Source organism: Mytilus californianus, unplaced genomic scaffold (genome assembly GCF_021869535.1).
Source record: "Mytilus californianus isolate M0D057914Y unplaced genomic scaffold, xbMytCali1.0.p SCAF_5, whole genome shotgun sequence".
In the NCBI taxonomy this organism is placed as follows: Eukaryota; Metazoa; Mollusca; class Bivalvia; order Mytilida; family Mytilidae; genus Mytilus; species Mytilus californianus.
The window spans coordinates 77733637-77754502 of record NW_026262701.1 but is presented as its reverse complement, the minus strand read 5'-3'; the positions used below and the strand labels follow the sequence as shown (position 1 = coordinate 77754502).

At 32.5% G+C, this 20866-nt stretch overlaps 1 protein-coding gene across 2 annotated transcripts in view; it reads right to left on the bottom strand.

Moving 5' to 3' along the window:
* The window catches only part of LOC127701497 (monocarboxylate transporter 12-like), a 45665-nt gene extending 32121 nt beyond the window's left edge, over nt 1-13544 (bottom strand). The window contains exon 1 of one of the 2 annotated variants that reach the window (XM_052205380.1): nt 13447-13544. The gene's annotated coding sequence lies outside the window, so the exon portion shown is untranslated. Of the gene's footprint in view, nt 1-439; nt 595-13446 lie in introns of those variants that run through there. The other variant, XM_052205381.1, reaches the window with a different exon arrangement.
* Nucleotides 13545-20866: the final 7322 nt, after the last annotated feature.

Sequence of the window (20866 nt, the reverse complement as noted above, 5' to 3'; positions counted from 1 at the left end):
TTGCAGAATTTCAAGAGTATTCATACACGCGTTTTGGGTATGCATAATAGGATACAGAGGGGAATACGTCAATGACTTAAGAACCCAAAATAATAGATTTAATGGAATAATAAAAAAAAACTAACATCAGCACCAACTTCTCCAAATAACATAAAAACAAATTAAGAAATAACACATGACAATCACTATCGAGGTACCCGAAACAGAACCGGCGGATGAATATGTGACGGGAGTTTTTTTATATCCCAAACCCCCTTTTTACTCTGGATATGTATAGTTACTTTACGGGGGAAATAATCATACGATTAAAATCATTACAGTAAAAAATAATCACCAAAAATACCAGGCTTGTAATTTGGTACGCCAGACTCGCATATAACTGCTACACAAGATAACAAAAAATATTAAATAATAAACAATATTACTGAGATCTACTTACCAAATATATATACTTAGTTATTTAAACCAGCACATACATAGTGGCACAGTACAAAGACAACACATTTATAATATCTGTGTGTTGTATATCCTTAGCTGTTCATTATACACTATTATAGTGAAAAACCACATCAATCCAGATCGAGCTAGTAGGGTCCTTCTCTTCACTGAAGCCGTTCATGCGCAGATTTTGATATATACTTATAGTTACCACGGTTTGTAAAAGTTTAAATACATTCAAGGTCAATTCATTGCAACGATGTGTAGGTACGGAAAAGTTAAATTCCTAAGTTGATTGAAATGTTATATATATATATAGATAATAAATGTATTCGCCATTTCTTACATGGACTTATTTTTTTCTGGCTCAGATACTATTGAAAACCCGACTTTAAAAGGTTTTTTTCTGGCTCAGATACTATTGAAAACCCGACTTTAAAAGGTTTTTGTCGACCTTCTTTGTTTTACATTGTGTTCTTCAAATTCAACATGTCTGGTTTTCCAAATGCTTGACCTCCATATCATTAAGAAAGCAATGTGAGTGTTTTTCAGACTGATTTGATAGGAATCTTGTTTTGGGCTCGTCTCAGCGTGCCTCATGAATGCTGTTTCAGAGACACGTGTTGAACGCATTGAAATCATATTGATCAAACTTTTTTTTTAAATATATCTTTACTGGGAGGGGGACTATTGCCAGCTGACTATTGGTGACGTGTGCTATCTTACAGAAAGCAGTCAGTAGAGTCATAACGCTTGCAATTAAAATGATTAAAAACATTGGAATCAACACTTTACAAATTGCATGCGTCCGAAGCACTTTTCAAGGTTACCTTCATCAGGAACGCCCGAAGCCGAATATTTAAAAGGATACACGTTTGATAACAGAAGTTCAAAATGCTATATTTTATCATTAAATACTTTTGTCACAAATTAGTGCTACATTGTATTCGTACTCCCGTGTATATCGTCATTAATTTCGAAGTAATTTGGCATAACTTGTGGACCAAATTTAAAATCATAAGAATAGTCACACCAAACCACATATAAGTGATTAATTGTGTAGGTTCTTTCGTTGATTTCAAATTTTAAATTAGGAAGAACCGATTTCTTCTGAATTTACTTCACACAATGGCAGTTTTCTAAAAGTCTCCAATTTTTTCTAAAACTCACCGTATCATAGATTCATATGATGACCTAAAGGTTTTAAGTGCACTTCGGCATATTTCCGAACAAATGACCAAATTATAAATGCACACAATTTAATATGATTTGGCAAAATTTGAGGAGTTATCCGGAAAATTAAGAAAACTCATCAAGGATACCAGGCTTATAATATTGTATGCCAGACGCGCGTTTCGTTTTCAACAGAGTCAGTGACTTTCGATTAAAAAAATTAAAAAGGCTAAATAAATTATGAAATTGAGGAGCATTGAGGACCAAAAAAATCCGAATGGTTTTGCCAAATACAGCATATTGGGTAGACAATCCATAGCATTTCGAACACTTCAAAGTTTTGTAAACAGTTAATTTATAAATATGACAATATCAATGATAATTTATGTCAACAGACGGACTTTCTCAAACAAAAACAAAAACTCAATTTGCATTGTTCTTCATAAATGAATAGATTTGTTTTGGTTAAAGTTGTCCTTCGATTGAAAATTTTACAAAAACATTCAATGAGGGCTAATTTCCGATGTATGTGTTTCACTCACACTGTCAAAATCAGAAAGTAGTCAAATCATATCGGAAATTGAATATGAAAGAATTCGTGCCATATCCTTTAATTATTTTCTTACGACAAAAAAATATTTCAATGAAATAATAAAAAAAAATTATATTCAGCGCTAAATGTTGCTGTTGCTGTTTAAGACATATTGATACAACACTTCACTTAACTTTGTCTTTGTCAAATTTTGTATTGAAGGGCCCAAATGAATTAACTTGTGTCCGAAAGACGATACATACTTTAGTGACACCATATTTGGGGTTTTGGTTAACTTCTCATATATATTACATTTTTGGCATAAATACTCAAAATTTGTAAAAAAAAAATTGTCAAAATTGCGGTTTTAGACTACCTAAGGCGTTAAAAAGTTAATAATCTGTTAAGAAATAAGACATTATAGTGTTAGAAATTTAAAAGTTCACTCATTGGGATAAGATATTATGAACTTAAGTGAAGACGGAACATTTTTTTTAAACGGCCCTGGTGTGAAATTGATTCAAGGGAAATTGATCCTTAGCTAAGTTAAACTCTTTGCAATATTATCTGCAAGAGATATGTATAGCGCTGCACATGGTTGATATTATGGTATTATGCTGAATTGTTGGAAATTTTTTTCATGCAGCATATTTCATTGACTTATATTCGAATTCCGGTAGGTTCTAACACCGTTTTGATTTTGATTATGTGAGTGAAACAAAAACAAGGGAAATTGGTAAAATCTCTTTCAAGGACGATGTATCTAATTTTGGTTTAACGGATACCAAACATGTTGAAATAAAAGATTAATAGACCTAGTCCCCAGATGAACATAATCAAGGCCGTCGAACCGTTGTGTGTTTGAATAATGGGTTGTCGAACCGGTAGTTGTTGAACTTACAGGCTGTCGAATTGGTAAGGGTTTGGCTACTAGGTTGTCGAACCGTTAGGTGATGGATTTATGGGCTGTCAAACCGTTTGGCGTTGGACTAATGAACTGTCGAACCATTAGGTGCTTGATTAATGAGCTGTCAAACCTTTGGGTGTTGGATTAATGGGATGTCGAACCGTCGGGTTTTGAACTAATGAACTGTCGAACCGTTAGGTGTCGACATGATCAGGATAAAGCTACTCGTAGCGTGTCCATTGCGGAAAAAGAATAGATTACATAGCATTGAGAATGAGTCTTTAGATATATTTCTGTCAGTCAACAGTATTTGAAACCTGTCAAGACATTTCTTATCAATAACATTTTCCAAAGCTCATTGTCGACCGAAATATTTTAACATATTTGATAAACAGTGTATATACTATATTGTTTCTATAGTTCTTATGAACATTTTTTTGTGACTACGTGTGACATGCATAAATAATAAACAATATATTTCTGTATCTAGATCATTTGGAAAAGCTTGCCATGGAGTGAAAACAATCTTTTTCAAAATGAAATACTTAACAATAATTTTAACAAGTTCATACGTGTATATCCTAATTTCATGGTAAAAACTTGTACATTAAATGACGGTCAGTAACTTCTTTTTAGTGCATAAGACATGAGTGTTTAGTATAAGCAACTGACCTTGCATTATACTTGCTTTGTTGAATACTGTTATTTATCTTGCACTTTAGTATATAAGCAACATGACTGTAGGAATCCAGATCGATCTGGTTGTACATATAAGTATGTCTTTTAATTGTTCACGTGTAACTGCTGATGTCGTTTTCTGATGATCTATGTGTTGACATTTGGTTCGTTAGTAGTCCTTGAAACAGATAATTAAGTTAATGAACTTTGCGTTGTTTTTGATTTTTTTTTTTGATTTTTTTGCTCTTCTAGAGAGGACGAATCTTATGGTGCGACACAGTAGACTCAAACAAAGGGAAATATTTTTTTTATGAAAAGAGATGGCAACAGCTGTTTATAATACAGTTATATTTATAGTATATTTCATCATTTAATTGAGTTATCATTTTTTTCCCCTGTATATTATAGTTTAAGATAAATAGGGTAAAAAGTATTTATTGTTATTGTTATATTAAAATTTTGTCTTTGGCAAAAATAATTATGTACCTTACATGTCTCTTTGTTATCCGGCTTAATTACGTAATCTAAATATTCAAGTTGTATGTCATTCTTCTTTATCAAAAATTAACATTCCAAAAATAATGTAACTTACATAAGAAGAAATTTTAGAAATAAAATAAAAATTTAAACTTCAAAATACTTTAACTCAAATTGTAAAATTTGAATAATTTTCCTTTAGTTTGGTCTGTTATATTAAAATTTTGTCTTTGGCAATTCATATTTTTTTTTATAGAGTTTTTATCGAAAGCTAAATAACAAAGACATGAAACCTTATTTTCTACTTCATTATTCTGTAAGTTGTGTTTTTATATTTTGTATATAGATTGCATATTTAATTCATAAATTAGGTTTGGGAAAGCGACACTTGTCCGCAGGATTTCAGTTTGTTTACAAAATTGTTTGAACATTTGAATTGACTTTAGAACTTATATCTAAGTTGAATTTAGTTAATTTATTGTATAACACACATACACGAAACTCGTGACAGAAGTACATGTTTGTTGCTTAGCAACATGGGTATATTCTTTATTTCAATAATTTGCAAAAGGAGTAAATACTGTTTAAGCATTATGCAAGGTTATTTTACATACCAATTTATTCAGAAATAAATTGTATTTGGTATTAGATTTTATGCGATTAAATATTAAGATAGTATGACGAAGATTTTATTAATTTTAAAAGTTTATTGTTTCCATAGCAACAAATAATTATGCAAAACATTTGAAATTAAGTATCCATTTAAGTTGAAACGATTCGGTTTATTTAACATATTGTATTATGCATTAACCTGTACGTAAAGTTTTGTAAAGCTGTTTCACTTGATAAAATAGAGTTTGGGCAAGTTTTATTTTTATTAGATTAAAATTTGCATAGAGTTATGTCCCTTAATTTAGTTCAGTTGTGAAATTCTAAATTTATTTAAGTGAGACTTGCTGTTTTATTGTGTAAAATCTGTTGCACTTTGATTACTGATTTCCAATAATAAACATCTATATTTACTAGAACTTTCTCTTGTTTTACACCAGGCGCTAAAAGTCATCAGACGCAGCAGAAAAGTCAGTACGACATTATTACAAATTGTATACGACCGCCATGCTTTGTGATCTTACTCTGATATTCGGACAGCTGATCGACAAATTCGGACAGCTGATCGACAAAAGTGAATAAAACCGATTAGCCGACCATCTGTAACTTAATTTTCTTAAGTGCTTTGAATTTTTTTTTACACATATTGACACTGAAACTTTCCGGTATATTTTTTATTTAAAGCCGAGTTTTGGTAACAGTACATGAAATCAGAAAACGTCACCAACATTGTGCGTAACGTCTAAGTATAAGATATAACCATACATTATTATTGTCTGTTATCATTTACCTGTCGTTGATTTATATTTGTTATTATATATATATATTAATTGTCTCATCTGTATTGGTCCAATTTGTCACAAACGGTATTAAAACGTATTTGCACAAATATCATAGGCTTTTTAGCCTAAAGTGCAACACTTAACACCGTGCTAAAGTATAATGCGTTCGTTGTATAAATACACAGTCACGTTCCGTCGGACTTGGGCTGTGACATCCGTTGCTTTGAGTTGGAATATTGTCACGATCTTTGCATGTTAAGGAACCATCGAAACAACTATTTGTGGTGTCCAAAGGTGACCTGTTGTAAGGCAAAATTTCTGTCACTTTCCACAATACTCTTTTTTCCAGGGGCAGTCTAAATTTTTCGCTAAAAATCCAGGTCGACCCTCTTTGCAGAACTTACTTATTGAATTTATTGTTAAATTGTTCTTGTCCTGAATATACATGAAATATTTGTCACTTGAAGTTAAGAAACAGTCAATCATAAATACAGTGACTTCTAACACGAGGAACATTAAAGGATCGAAAAGGAAAACATCGAATTACCATCAAACTCCTCTAGAGCAAAGACAGAACGCATGTATAGAATCGCTTAGTGGTAGTATAATAATTGTCTCGACCGCTAATATAGTCACCAATAAAGGCTATATAGTAGTATTAGGACATTTTTTGAATATTAAAGCGGAGCTGTTTTAAGTCTTGATCGGTATTTAAATTTTTGGTTTCTTTTGTCCAATAAAATGCTAATAGATTATTTTTGCCGTTTAGGATAATTCTATGCTTCAAATAGATGGTGGAAAACAAAAAAAAATACAAATATGTGAACTTACCAAAAGTGTAACTCCGTCTCCGCAACAAATAATAAAGTCAAAACAGAAACGTATAATTGAAATGACAATAAAATGTAGTAAGTTATACTAGGAGAAGGTTGTGATACCTACACGTACATTGTAAAGATAAGTAGTATCAGGTACAAAACAATTATTTGTAGGAGAACTTCTGTCACTATAAATTTGTATGTATTCCTTTGTTTATTAAAGTAGAAAGGATTATTCTAATTTGATATATACATGTACCTGTCACAAGAAAGTAACCTTGTCAGGTTGTAATTTCTGACTAAATGTTGTTTTGTTTTGTTTTTTTTATTTTGAGAATTTAGTGTTGATGGCAAATCTTTGAATGTTTCTGTTTAATTTGTTTACAATGTTTATTGACTCGGGGCGATATACGAGTGATTGATTGTTGTTTGCTTAACGTTCAGTGGCAAATATTTCATGCGTGAAAAATTTACAATAAATACAATACGTAGGTCCTGTAATAAAGGTCGTCCGGGATGAATGTAGGGAAATTTGGATTGCCAAGAGAACATGAGGGTATATTTGATTGGGACAGAAAATTGGCTTTGCAACAGGCCACCTACGGCACTCTCTATACACGAAGCATCGGATTTAACATCCATATTCTGACTGTATACATCCCACAGAGTCAAACGGACGACCCACTTTGCAAGGGTTTTACTGTCGGTTGGAAGACGAAAAAAAATGGCCATATTTCTATTCCCCTGTCATCCTTGGGGTCTAGTGGATATAAAGCTTGACCTACTGTATGTTGCTCTCTTAAGGTCTTTTGGTTATTTTTTGTCGTTTGGTTGCTGCCTCACTGCCTTAAAAGCCACAGCTCCTTTTATCATTTATTTTTTTTTTAGATAAAGGAGATTTTAACATTTCACCCTGTATTGTTCACATCACGAAACTATATCATTTAGCTTTTTTAAAACAGGAGTTCGAGTACTGAGAGAATTGAGACGACGTTTCTCTTTCCCTAGTGTTATAATATCTTTGTCTTGTTTCAATTGGTTGAAGCTTATAGAATGTATAATTTTCATTGTAGCTGTTGCTTTCATTTGTAATGTTGTTTGACCGTATGTGTCATATATTTGGCAAGTTTTGTTTAATAAAACGTGTGAAGACTTGGGAGATTTATATATTTTCAAACGGTGTTGGAGCTTTCCGATCACTGAAGATCTGATGGTTACATGTAGGTGTTTTAACTTGGAATGTTCTTTCTATTCATTTATAGAAATGTGACGAAATCTACCATGATTGCAGTTTTAAAATTACTTTTGACCGTATACCCAAATGAATTAGAAAAAATCTCCAATTTTCAGAATTAATCGGTGAATCAACGTTCTTAATAAAAACAAATCTATTTTCTGTTAACCATGAAATGACAATAAACAAAACAATATGGAAGTGTTGAGCAAAAAAAGTACTTTTGACCCAAACATGATGAAAAAATTAAAACCTGGCCAAAATATAAATACACAGTCCGGAAGTTTATTAAGTTTTTGTCAGCTAGCTTACAAAACAACATGTTGACCAATGCCTATATTTTTAAATTTTGTTTAAAAAAAGGGTAATATATATAAGATACCAAGGGCAACTTAAAGCCTTAAGTCGATGAAGGACACATGTCATCATTACAAAAAGTAAATAGACGAGAAGACTAACAACAATCAAAAGTCACAGTGAAATTATGATTTCCGGTATGGGCTTTGCTCATTGTTGAAGGCCGTACGGTGACCTATAGTTGTTAATTTCTGTGTCATTTAGTCTCTTGTGGAGAGTTGTCTCATTGGCAATCATACCACATCTTCTTTTTTATATAAATATACTGTGATAATTTGCAAAAAAAACGAGTAAAAGAGGACGGACTTTTGGATACGACAAATAGAATATATCCAGTCATCAATGACAAATATTCCATACAAAAATGATCATCAATTTAAAAGTGCATCAGAAAACAAGACTAGAATATTTCCGATGAATTTAGATGGAAAATGTGTTTCGAGGTGAAATTAAAAGGCAAAATGTCCTAGAAGATAATTAGACTGATAATTTCAAAATATACACTCTAATGCTAGACTGAGGCATTCCCCTAAAAAAGAAAAGAAGAAAAAAGCATAATGACAGAGTCATTGCCTTCCAGAAAAAACTAAACAATACCAGACCGAGACATCCCAATTAAAAAAACCTTTAAATTCCAGATGAAACGTTCCGTGTTAATAAAAAAACACTTAAATACCACATTGTGACAAATACTTCCAAACCCCTACATTACCAGACCAAGACACCCCCTTCAAAAAAACTCTTAGAAAACTAGACCGAGCGGACATGGCTACGTATTTATGCATACCGCAACCTCAAAAGTACTGCCGGATGGTTGATATACAGGTGAACATATGTTTACACCCTAGACAACACTCAGGGTTATTCTAGTCTCCAAATCAAAGCTTGTAGACTTATCGTTCTGGCTTATTCTTCTTTTTCTTAATATTTTCTCTCGCATCTTAACTTGATAATGGCAGTTCTCAGGGGCTGCAAGTCAGATATACTTAGAGTGCATTAGACTTGCATGTCTGAATCATACTGGCATTTCCTAGTTTCTTACGGTATCATAACAGTCGCAAACATTGCGACTATAAAAACATATACTGGTAATACCTACAATGAAATGAATCAACATGTTTCTCCCCTTCTCCATTGTCCATGTTGTCGTTTATCAGTTTTTTCTAAGATTTGATTTAAATAAAAGTAGGTTAAAAATATCACTGTACTTGTATATTCTATGTATTATAAATATTATAAGAAAGGAGTATGATATTTCTTTTCAAGTGAAATTACATACGTTGTCATTGTTCCAATTAGAGCGGAAACATATATACATGTATTATATTAAAGACATAAAACCGTGAGCCTTCGAGTTTACATATATACATATGTGTATATGTACCTCCTGATTACATTTCACTGATGCATTATTCTAAATTATTTATAAATACATATCGTCGTACTTAACGCATTGCTACATTTGCGTTTCAGTTTTCAAATCAAAATTATGACAGAAAGTTTTTGCCTTTAATGATTTGAATATTATCACACACGAAAAATAAAATCAAAAGCCATTACATATATACTGATTTAGTGTCTTTTAATAAGTAATGCTTTAAAGTTTTTACTTACAAAGTATTTATAGATACTGAAGATAGTCGATTCAAATTGATCTCTATATAAATAACTGAAATGTTATGTTCAATAAAGACAGTGACTAATTAACTTATATCTAATTAGGAATGGACTGAAATTGGAGGGGCATGCTTCTGAAGTTGAAAAATAACTTTTCTGTAGTCTTATAGTGTATGAGTTAGTCAGTGTCCTCTTTCATTTTCCTTTTTAATTTTAATAATTTTTCGGCAAAAAAAGTGAAAAGTCCCTTTGTCTACCGACAACCCAACCCCACCCCAGGCTCCTTCGCCAGTGCTAGTGTGATAAATCATAATTTTCATCTCTACTAAAAAGAAAATATTAGTTCTTATATTTGTCCAGCACGAGAAAAAAATTTTCTGCGTACTATTTATTGTTTTATATACAACATGTACATGTTCGTAAAATTAGCTCAGACGATTCAAGCTGTTGCAGATTGAATTGTGTCAGCAATTGACCCAATGTTCTACACACATGACAATGATATTGAGTCACATGTGAGCTTTGTCAAGTAAATACCTTAATCTATAATAAAGAATCTTCTCCATGACTATATTGCATGTTCGGATATGGTGTATACTTTAACTTTGCACTACATGACTCAATTACTTGTTAGTAATTTCTTATAGATATATTAACAACATAATTATGTACATGTAGTCGCTGTTGATAAGGTTATGATCACATCCAAGAGTTTTCATTATTTAATGTCTTAATAATGTAACATTATTAATAGTTGAACCTAACATGACTATTTCCTTAGATTTAATGCTTTTGATGTTATCAATATAAAGATGTGGTTTTGAATTAATTAATGATAAATGACAATTTATCTTTAGGAAAAAAACGGAAAAGCAAAACATAGATATAGACTGTAAGTATTTTGTCGTTCTTTCCAACATGAAGAATTATTTGTATACCAATCGGTACCTGTCAAATATTTTGTAATATGTTGCCTTACCTAGTGTTTGTGGTACATGTAGCATTGTCAGATCAGAGCTATATTGAGTATTTTTTTTTCAATCCAGTGAACGGTTTAGAAGATTCGTGCTTTTGCATTATTCGTGAACAGACGAACAGAAACAAGCAGATGGTCGCAGCAGACGATAAGAAACAAGCAGACGGTCGAGACGAACAGAAACAAGCAGACGGTCGAGACGAACAGAAACAAGCAGATGTCGCAGATGGATTGATTGGTTGGTTCCTATTCCCTCAAATCTTTGGTCTAATTGCAAATTTCTATTTAACGCTCTTTTTTTATATTTTGTACTTAGATTAACTCAATTAGACAATTTATGCATAAACATTATTTCGAATGAAAAATATAACGGTTTGGTTTGCGAACCTCAGATGTTGCTCTGTACACCGAAAACCTGACCTTTATCTTGTGTGTCACTGGCTATCGATAACAATGATTTGTCACAATTATAGAATGTCAGGGTCTCTCAGTGGTGTGAATATCTTCATTAAACACATTTACTTTTATAAAATAAAAGTGTTTGTACAATAGTTTTAAGCAATTTGTCCCAAATTTGAATGTATGCCATCTATAATCAAAGCCGAAATTTCTTTTAAAAGGATATTAATAAATCAAATAATAGGAAACGTGTCTTTGTTGAACAGTCAAGTTAGTTCTGCGGCTCATTTCGTAATTAATCTCCCGAGAAAATATTTCCGTGCGCTATTATCATTCAAAAGTAACATATAAATGAACTGTTTATACAAAACTTTGATTTTTTTTTTAAAACTAATGACTTTCTACCTCGGGTATAGATTACCCTAGCTGTATTTGACAACAATTTTCGGAGTTTTGGGTCCTCGCTGCTCTTTAACTTCGTACTTTATTTAGCCTTTTAAACTTTGTTTGATTCGAGCGCTTCTGGTAAGTCTTTTGTAGACGAAACGCGCGTCTGGCGGACAAATTCTTAAGCCTGGTATCTATAATGAGTTCTAGAAAAGAGCCCTAAACCCTAATGAAATAAATGGAGAATTAGTCCATGGGACACAGATGATGCCCCCGATTGTATATAACGTTATAAAGAGACATAACTCAAGAACGATAAAAGTGACGCCACCCAAATTCGAACGGAAACGAAAAATTCAGTATTTTTTTTTCATTTGTAAAGTGGTATAACTCTAGAACGGTGGAAGTGACGCATCACAAATTCAAACTTGATCTGTGTTTTGTGGTAAAAAGCATTGTTTATAAGTTTCATAACATATGGTTAAGACAAACTAAAATTAAAGAACGGAAACTATTTTTTGGGACGTCCGTACGTACAGAAGAACAAGAGTAACACTTAATGCCCCCACCGCTGCGGCGGGGAGATAACGGTCTTCCTCCTGACTAGAAAACTTTCCGTATGGAAAGAAATGTTAATCATGCAGTCACATGGAAGATTCCAAGGACGACCTGATTTGACGGAATATTCAAGCATCACGCTAATTCTACTCGTGGAAATATCATTCTTGTGTCTTAAGAATCGGGTAGTTTACCTTCAACATTTACGTTGCTGTTATAAATGAACACAAATCTTGACTAACAATTTTAATTGAGTTCCATTGTAGAAATTACTAAATATCTTATGAAATACAAGTAAAAATTTTAACTGCTGTAGATTATACTTTGAATTAAAGGAATTGCCAAGTATGTAATGAAATTGCGAATGGAAACGGGGAATGTGTCAAAGAGACAACAACCCGTCCAAAGAGCAAAAAAACAGTCCAAGGCCACCAAAGGGTCTTCAACACAGCGAGAAAATCTTGCACCCGTAGGCGGGCTTCAGCTGGCCCCTTAACAAAAATATGTACTAGTCAGTCAGCGAAAATGGACGTCACACTAAACTTCAAAACATATAAATGAACCAAATTAAAAAAATACACAAGACTAACAAAGGCCAGAGGCTCATGACTTGGGAAAGGCGCATAAATGCGGCGGGGTTAAACATGTTTTGTGAGATCTCAACCTTCCCCCTATACCTCTAGCCAATGTAGAATAAACAAACACACAGCAATAAGCGCAGTAGAACTCAGTTTAAAAGAAGTCCGAGTCCGATGTTAGAACAGGTATGTATCAATGAGACAGCACACAAACAACACAAATAACCAGAGACATCTAGACTACTCAAATGCCAATGACATAAAACACTGAAAAAGGTGCATGTGCCTTAGATCAAAAACAATAGAGTATGTTTTACTTATATTCAACTGTCCCATAGCTCTGAGGTAGGACATCATCAAGAAACACACAAAACATGCAAGGTGTATTAGGTCTGATTTCACGCGCACCGTTCAAACACTGATTCTTTCTCCTTTATTGGCCAATTTCACCTCTCCCGTGAAAAAACAACTTATGTTTCCACGAGAGATTTTAGTTAAAACCTAAATAGTTATTTGATATGTATATTATTACCTGATAACGTATACAAAAATGACAGGATCGATATTCCTTTGTTATTATTAAAAAAAGATGTAATGTGTTTACGTGATCAATAAACACTAAAAACAAAATTAAGATTATGGGACGACCATTTTAAATTTATTTAAAGTACGAGTGTGTTTTTTTTTGGGGGGGGGGGAGAGGGTGCGGAGTCAGATTACCAGCCCTTCAGATAATTAAACTGTACGTTTTCAAGAACTATAAACGATTTTTTACTTTCGGAGGCAAAACTCAATATTTATTTTATGGCTGCCTTTACGGAGATGATTTATGTTTGCCTAGTCATTTATTCTCAAAATCCACCTGCCCCTCCCCATGATAACATCGAAATGATCGTTCCTTACATGCACACATTAATTGTACTTACTTTCTGTTTTCACTTTCTTGGTTGTAATATTTATCCTTGAAATAAATATTTGTTTTATAATATTCATGATAAATCGAGCAGCACTGGACTGATTACGTGTAAACAGTAACACGTGATAATCTATAGGTCAGTAAGTCAAAAAAACATGTCATTTACTTGTCTTTTGGAAATGTTTTGATTACTTTAAAGTGTCTAAAAGGCAATTAAACTTAATTATTCTTAAAGTATTTGAAAGTACGAGAATACTTATCAGTAGGCATTAGGACATGAACCTCTGTTGTACGTGTGCTTATTTGTGGTGAGGGTGAGAAGGACATTGTAAAGATAGCAAGAAAGAAAGGATGGGAAGGATAGGAGAAAGCAGATCAAAGGAGAAAATGAGAAAACAAATAATCAAGATATGTTTAAAACATGATCTAAAACGACAAAAAATATTGAAACATGATATATGTAAAAGACATGAGTTATTTGAACCAGAAGAAGCAGTTGTCTTGACATTTGAGAGAAGCAGGCGAAAAATGAAAAAAAATCATTATGTCTTTTTCTTTCCATTTTAAGAAAAATTGCACCTTACGAAATGACTACGACAGGGGAAAAATGTTAAGATTATAATATTGGCTTTTCAAATAAAAAAATCTGTTTCCACCTGCAGTTATACCGCTCCATTAAAGACGTAAAATAATCACATCATTCTTGGTTTGTCACTCCAGTAATTTGCAATATTTAAAGAGGAACTTTTTTACTTTTTACTTTTTCATATAGTGGAAAGTAGAGAGGAGGAATGGAAGAAACCATAAAGGAGGAGATGCTGTGACAAGGGAAAAGACTACCTCCTGTCCTCCCATAGATCAGTGCACACGTTGTTTCGGTGGCCGTAAAAATAACCCCATCATGAAATTCAAGCGGAAAAAGAAAGCTAGCGGACACGAATAAACTGGTGACAGGAATTACCACATCAAAGCTGTTTTGCAAATCATAATAAAGTGCATCAAAACTTAGAGATTGCTTCGTAATTCTGACTAATTTTCTTTGAAAAATTTGCAAGTTGTTAAACCAATTTTTCCTAGTGGTGCCTTCGAAAATTTATTGGACACAATCACGAGTTGGTTGATCGTTATCGAATATCTGTTTCGCAGATGACGAAGGATATGTTCCTATTGTCGTAACCACAAGTCTGTTTTCTTTTTCTCGAATATGACATCACCGAAATGGACGTATCCAAATTTAATTTTAAATGTATATGAATTTATTAAAGAGTCAAAAGAGGCTTCTAATTGTATAATATAGCACAATAAAGTGTATGTATATTTATTGTGTACAACCATATCACATCATCACACATCATAATTTTGTTCATTGGAGAAAACTTTATGAGTTTGATTAATTTGCGTCTTGTCCCTTTTGCATATTTAAGCAAATTAAATGTTTAAATATGGAAAGCCGCAGTGACTCTCCGATTATAATGATTTTTCCCATAAGAAATACACGAAAAAATAATAATCGGCGGCTTTAAAATTCCCGCTCCCCGCAGATTATTATTTTCGTCGGCACGAAAATTGTAGCTCCAGCAGATTTTCTTTTTACAAACATACGCGCTTTCTTAAAAAATAATAATCTTCGGCAAACCTCGCAGATTTTCATATAATCCTGCAGATTTTCATATGATCCAGATTTTAAGTCAATATAAAAAAATCTTTATTTCAAGGGAACATACAACAATTAAACATATTTTGACTAGATTTGCGATGGTGGTTTAAAGCAAAAAAAAAATAAACTGCTTCGCTAAGCGCAGCTGGATACGCCCGCAGAGGTCCAACCCTGAACAGTTGGGGCAAAAATGGACACAATATTCAAGCTTGATACAGGTCTGAATTTGGATTGTAATTAAATATTTGACATATTATAGATTTCTGAATAAATGTAGTCAAAGAACTTGAAATTTGTTATATGAATTGAATTTATATACAATTAAAGATTTCTTGCTGTTGTGCAATACACTGGGGCAATACTTAGTAAATCTGTTGTCAGACTATAAACAAATAAAATCTCATAACTCGGAAACGTAAAATCGAAAATTTATAAAAATCAAAAGGGAGCTTACAAAGATAGATATAAACAATTTTTCATAAAAGTTATTGTCCGAAAACTGGAAAATCCCCCATTTTGGAATGAATAAAACCCCATAAATCGGAAACGTATAGTCTAAAATTAATAAAAATCAAAAGGGAGCTCATGTCAATAGAAAGAAACAATTCACCAAAGTTTCTTGCAAATTGGTGAAATTGTTTTTGAGTTCTTGTCTGAAAACTGGAAAATAACCCTTTTTTAATCAATAAAACCCCAAAACTCGGAAACGGTAAATCTGAAATTTATAAAAAAAAATGAAAGGGAGCTCAGGTCAATAGATATAAACAATTCACAAAAGTTTCATGCAAATAGGTGAAATTGTTTTTGAGCTAATGTCCGAAAACTGGAAAATCCCCCCTTTTTTAAAGAATAAAACCCCAAAACTTGGAAACGGTAAATCTGAAATTTATAAAAATCGAAAGGAAGCTCAGGTCAATAGATATAAACAATTCACAAAAGTTTCATGCAAATTGGCGTAATTGCTTTTGAGTTATTGTCTGAAAACTGGAAAATCCCCCCTTTTTTAATGAATAAAACCCCAAAACTCGGAAACTGTAAATCTGAAATTTATAAAAAACGAAAGGGAGCTCACGTCAATAAATATAAACAATTCATCAAAGTTGCATGCATATTGGTTAGAGCGTTTTTGAATTAATGTCCGACATGTTGACGACGGACGTACGGACAGACGGACGGACAGACGGACGGTCAACGGTATACCATAATACGTCCCGTAAACGGGCGTATAAAAATGGAGCAATATCACTGACCAATGCAGATTAGGCCAATGCCACGAAGAAGGAACACAAACGACCAATGCAACAAATTATAATGACATCCACAAGCAGATATTGCCATTCGTGTATAATAGGCTAAAAATCGTGAAATGTACTATTGTTTAAATATGGATTTTTTGTGACAATAGTCTTGTTGCCAATGATATCTTAATCAGAATGAAAGTATGACTTTTAACACATATATCAATGAGCTTTGAGGTTCCGTATATTAAAGGTACAAGCTATGTTGGTTAGTCTGTATTGATTTTATGAAGGCATTTGACATCCTCGCATAGAAGGCTACTTAAAAAGGAGAAGATATCGTATTAACAATACCGTAACAAAATGGGTAAAAATTCTAAAACTTTATGAAGATACACACTGAAAATTGATTCATTGAACGGACATAAATATACAAACCATAGTGTTAAAAGTGGAAATCCATAAAGTAACCTTTGTGTTTTCTACATACACAATATATAAAAAATAAAGAGGTGTGATATAATTGCCAACTAACCCACAAGAGACCAAAGGTAAAAGGTGTTAACAACTATAGGTTACTGTACTGTCTTCAACAATGACCAAAACCTATACCTTATTTATAGCAATAAAGATAAAAGGCTCTGGGATGAGAAAATGTAAAAAAAAAATGGTCTGTTCAATTTATAAAAAAAAACCTTTGACAAGCACTGAAATTACAGGCTCTTGGCTTGAGACAGGCACAAAAAGAATGTGATGGATTTAAAAATGTTTATGAGCGCTCAATCCTCCCCTGCAATTTCGGTCAGGTTGACTTATTTATAGGTTTTACTTTGCTGGATATTTTTGCTGTTTGAAGTTTCTATCTATCATAGTTTCTGCGAAATACTAAAAAAAAAATTTTTCAAGGAAACAAACTCGATCCTATATGGAATCAATTGTCAATTTCGGTCAAGTTCACTTTTTTGGCGGACTTAATTTGCTGAACATTTTTGCTGTTTGAAGTTTCTCTCCTATATATTTTTTTCTATCTATCATAGTTTATGAAAAAAAACTTAAAATTTGATAACAAGACTTTCAAGGGCAATCACTCCTATAAGGTATTAATTGACGAATTCTGTTCTTTAGACTTAGTAGTAGATCTTACGTTGCTGAACATTTTTTGCTATTTAAAATTTCTCTTTATCTACAAATGTATAATACTTTTCAAGATAACAATCGATAAGAGTGCAAACGCTGAAATGTCTCGCCTGTTTTACTTCATGTTGATAGTCTGTAATATGAATAATGAAGGATTTACTACAAGTATCACATACACATAAAATGTAGTGGTCCTATCGCTTGTAGTACCTGAGAAACAGACCAAACCACAAAATCTTAACATTGACCAATGAACCATGAAAATGAGGTCAAGGTAATATCAACCCTGCCAGACAGACATGTACACCTTACAATCATTCAATACACCAAAATCTTAACATTGACCAATGAACCATGAAAATGAGGTCAAGGTAATATCAACCCTGCCAGACAGACATGTACACCTTACAATCATTCAATACACCAAAATCTTAACATTGACCAATGAACCATGAAAATGAGGTCAAGGTAATATCACCCCTGCCAGACAGACATGTACACCTTACAATCATTCAATACACCAAATAGTTGACCTATTGTTTATAGTAACTGATCATCTGACATGACCACAAAAAACAGCATTGACCAATTAACCATGAAAATGAGGTCATGGTCATATAAACCCTGGCAGACAGACATGCACACCTTACAATTATTCCATACACCAAATATAGTGTCCCTATTGCTTATAGTATCTTAGAAATAGACCAAACCACAAAACTGAACAATGTCCAATGAACCATTACATTGAGATCAAGGTCAGATGAAACCTGCCAGTTGGACACGTACACCATACAATCAATATAGTTGACCTACTGCTTATAGTATCTGAGATATTGATTTGACCTTTTAAGGAACATATTTACCAAATATAGTTATTGATTGGTTAATACCAGGGTGATAATGTACTCTATCCAAAAGCTCAGTGGGAGACAATTTTTTGAAAGTCACCCTCTCATACAGACCAATCAAAAATCAATCATTTAAAGTACAATGAATTGAATTGACCTCAATAAATTTAAAGACAATGCTCAAGTTCTACGTTTTGGCCTCAGAACTTTTTCATAGACTGTCAAAATAAAAAAAAATACATCTTGCTTTACTTTTTTTTATTTTTCTAATAATGGTAATGTTATTATGTACATGGTCCGAGTACACAGTTATTTCGTAGTGCATTTCTTTTAGACAATAAATGGAAATTAAAAAAATCCCACCTGCGCTTTCTCAATTATATTTTTACAGTGTGTTGTACTACTTTTGGGACAAATTATATCAAAATTATAGAAAACTTCATCGGCTCTAACTCAAAATATGGACAATTTCATGCTAAGGGGGTCTTCAAATCTTTTGACAGCTTCCGATGTGCTAATTTTTAACATTTTTCAGCTGGACCAAATCACTACTTTACTTTAAAATTCATGACCCAAATTTTTTTACAGTGTCATTTCACCCCCCTACTTACTATTTGAGTCATAAAACATGGAGAAATAAATTCGGAAGGGGTATAAAAAAAATCGACAAGTAACACACTGTCCACACTAGGGACTATATTCGTGGACAACGAAAATCAAAGGACGATAACTGTGTACCCGGACCTAATAGGGTAGAAAAAGTTGACCAATCTTAATGAAACTTGGTATGACTAAAGCTTATTAAATTATAAGACTGCTTACAAAGTTTCATGGCAATAGGATATATATTATAGACAATATGACTAATTCTATATTGAACTTTGAGTGTTAAATTTAGACGTTAAAATTGAAAATTTTCAACTATCAACAATTGAGGCTTAAAAAATTAAAATATTGCAAAAAAATACTTTTGAAATGCCTTAATATATAATATATTATGTATTAAAAGCAATAGAGTACTCATTTGATTCATCAGACTTATCATAATTATTAAAAAGTCAAATTTATATGAGCCTGTGGCTAAAAATGGAGGTTTTCCAATGAAGGGGGGCCTTACATGAAGATGTAATATTTTCCAACAATTTTAAATTTGTAAAGCTTTTTGGTTATAAATAATCCTTACATATGTATTTAATGTACTTTAAATGGAAAGAAAACTTACAAATAACATATCACATTAGCTTAAAAGGGTCTTAGGCCAAGTAAGACTGAAAATAATTTAGGGTCAATTTAGGCCGTATCACATATTTACATTTAAAAATGCATATTGAAGCTATATGAAATAAAATTTTGTGTCTTTTCTATCATTTCTATACTCAGGTGACATGATACAATAAATCTGAGCACAAAAAGACTCTTGCATTCAACTTTTTTTGCAGACAGTATGGTCTGATACAAAGATTTTTCACTTTTTAGTGAAAAACATGCATGCAATTTTAGTCTCAACAGGCTTATATTTGAACCACTTGCTATCCTACAGAAGAAAAGAAAGGTATTATGTGACATAAAACAGGTACAAAAGACATTGTTAAGTGCTTTTTATACAAATTTAGTGAGGTCTTTATAATGGACTTCAACTTTTATGTTCCAAGCTCCTCACATTTAACTTGATCCAAACAGGGCGTTAGACGAGGATCATATATACAACACATTTTGCGCATATTGTCTGAGATAATCTTCTTTTCTGTAGATTCAGAGTTCACAAATGAGTAATACAACTGGATTGAAACATAGAAACACAAATATTGACACATAAAAACCTGTCAGATAGAAAGTCAGAATGCCACTTATGCATGAAAATTGAAAAAGCTATGAAATGCTTATTTTGACCATAAAATGCCAAAATTGGTAATTTTTGCAGAAATTCTATCAAATAAAAGTTTAAATCCTTTAGTTTTATGCTATTTGATAAATTGACACCATCAAATCATTCAGGGAAGTTGCCAAAGTACAGATTCTATATTTCCTGATTTCACCTCTTAGGTCCGAGTACACAGTTATTTCGTAGTGCATTTCTTTTAGACAATAAATGGAAATTAAAAAAATCCCACCTGCGCTTTCTCAATTATATTTTTACAGTGTGTTGTACTACTTTTGGGACAAATTATATCAAAATTATAGAAAACTTCATCGGCTCTAACTCAAAATATGGACAATTTCATGCTAAGGGGGTCTTCAAATCTTTTGACAGCTTCCGATGTGCTAATTTTTAACATTTTTCAGCTGGACCAAATCACTACTTTACTTTAAAATTCATGACCCAAATTTTTTTACAGTGTCATTTCACCCCCCTACTTACTATTTGAGTCATAAAACATGGAGAAATAAATTCGGAAGGGGTATAAAAAAAATCGACAAGTAACACACTGTCCACACTAGGGACTATATTCGTGGACAACGAAAATCAAAGGACGATAACTGTGTACCCGGACCTAATAGGGTAGAAAAAGTTGACCAATCTTAATGAAACTTGGTATGACTAAAGCT